Below are 2619 nucleotides of genomic sequence, written 5' to 3'. Positions count from 1 at the left end.
GTTAAAAGTGATTTCTGCGATCTCAAAGGCATGCAAACAAAATATTCAATTCGCTCCAAACTATTATTAGGCTAAATTGGTTGAATATTAATGCAACACATAATTCTATATTATCGTGATCACTACGGTTAATAACAAGATTGAAAAGGGAACCTATACCGGTTGTTCAAATTATCTTTTTCGGCATGATTTTTAATTACATATTCCCTTTAACATGAAATATGGCGATCAAAATAATAATAGAATAACCATTAATATTGGAAGCAACCGTCTAGTAGTCGTCGAGCACCCTGATTCCTCTTTGTACACATTTTGTTATTATATTTTTTTGAAGGAAACAAATGTATTTTTTTGAATTTTTGTACATATGACACATTAGTATATATGTCATCATTAGTTTTTGTTTCCATGTGTACATTATTATTAATGCAAAAAAATTTCGAGGGAGGGGAAAGGGTTCCCGACTTACCCCCCTTGAAAAAATAACCAAATTCGAAATACAAGGCGAAAAGAAGAAAAAAGAAAATAAGAAAATAATAATAAAATAAAATAAAATAAGGAAGTAGGAAAATAATAATAAAGAAAATAAAAAGAAAAAGAAAGTAGGAAAATAAAAAGAAAAAAGAAAATAAAAAGAAAGTAAAAAGAAAATAATAAGAAAATAAAATAAAAAGAAAATAAGAAAGTAGGTAAGAAAAGGGACACAAAGTGTTAGAAGACAAGCGTATGATTTGTCTTAAGATTTCGTGAAGATTCCGTCATTATATGAGCCAAAATACGGAAATAAACCCAACTCACATGCCGCGTCAGGGGAGACGCGCGCAACTGCGTGAGTTGCGTGCGGCTGTCGCGCGCATGTAAATTAGTTGCGCGCGGATGTTGCGCACAACTCAGGAGTTACGCGCGCCACCTATTAGTGAAATTTCCTTTAAGCCGAATTTTGCTGAAAATTTGCCCCTCTTGGGTCTATTTAAACGTGGCTTCGTGTAGGCTTTTGATCATCTCGCATTTATTCGCTTAGTAACATAAGAACTTAAAAAGAATTAATCTCTCTAAATTCTCATTCTCTTTTTTTTTTTACAATGGTAAAGAGATTTGAACAACGTTTGAAGCAATGGGTCACTTCCCTTTCAACCGAGGACAAACTAGCTTTCAAAATTTACCACTTAGACCCTGTATTGAATTATATGCAACTAGTGGTTAACTTTGATTTTCTTCATGCCGCAGTTAACCATTGGGACTCTAACCACCATCTTTTCTTGTTCAAAGGGGACGAAATTGTCCCCATTCCCGGTGAGTTTGAGGCCTTGCTAGGTTTCCCTACAAATAATGTCACTGTGACTTATTCGCCTACCTTGTCGGATCCCAAAACCTATATTCCAAGGATTTTTTTGCTTGTCCGACAATGATATGACTAACATTGGAAATGAAGAAGGCGTGAACTTGATTCAATTTATTGAACATTTTGTCACCCCTCATGACAATATGACTAAACAACGCTTTAAAATTCGTGTTTTATGTTATTGTCTTGTTGTTAATTGTTTACTTAGGACAATGGAGATTATTCCATGGTGCCCATAGTAGAGCAAATAGAGGGATATCATTCACCCGCTCCTTTGGTTTTCACGGAAACCGTTTTATGCTTGAATAGCCTTAGAGGAGATCCTAACGAAAACAGTTCATGGGAAGTTCACTCCTATTAAATGTACTTTTTTTTTTTTTTTTGTAAACTGATTTTTTTTTCTAGATTTGGCTCATGGAGCGCTTGCGAATTGTTGATTAGCCACAAAACCTTGAGGTAACGGAGTAAAGACATTCCCTGGACGTCGAATCCTTTATAAGCATAAGAATGAAGAGGAATGGACGTCGTTTTTCTGTCATGGGGTTCCTAACATACGTTTTTTGATTCCTTGGTGGAACATAAATAGTGTTTTGGGTGTTTTTGGGTCCCTCGGGAGAGTTATGTCACAAAGATTGATCCGGCTGCGCTGTACCTGCAAAAACAATGGAGACTCCGGGTGGTGGAGCTCCGCCTCCAACGATCAAGTTAGTAACTTGAAAGAGAATAAAGAGTACGGAAATTTAGGTGGGGATCTGCTTGGATTCCAAGCTCAGGTTTTTCTTTGATGAGAGAGAAAGTAGGTGTAATAATTTATTCAATTTGTCCCCAAAATAGGGAAATATATCCTTATTTATAGGGTCATTGGTAGAAGTGCCCCTATCTAGGTCGCTTCTTGGGATTTGGGCCCTTGAAGGCCGGCATTTCAGAAGCTTATCTGTAGGGGACACGTGTCAGGAGGCTATTGGGCCACTTGGGCCCTCTTGAACTTGACTCGTGGCTTCCTCTCATTGGTCCATATGTCTAGGGTATTTTAACCCTAAACATTTACCCCTCACATGGGTCACGTGAATGTCACGTGATGCCTGTGACACGTGTCCACCTATCAAAGGTGAACAGTAGCAACGGATAGTAAATTTAAATTTTAAACGGGGATGCCCCCGTTTTCACCGTCTATAAATAGAAGTTTACCCTCCCCCTTCTCTCTCACTTCATTTTCATTTGAATTTCTAGAGAAAGAAAAAGAGATTTTTAGAGAGAGATTCTCTGCTTCCGTCTGC

The sequence above is a fragment of the Chenopodium quinoa genome, unplaced genomic scaffold (assembly GCF_001683475.1).
Source record: "Chenopodium quinoa cultivar QQ74 unplaced genomic scaffold, ASM168347v1, whole genome shotgun sequence".
Lineage (NCBI taxonomy): Eukaryota > Viridiplantae > Streptophyta > Magnoliopsida > Caryophyllales > Amaranthaceae > Chenopodium > Chenopodium quinoa.
Note: the sequence above shows the minus strand (reverse complement) of the source record.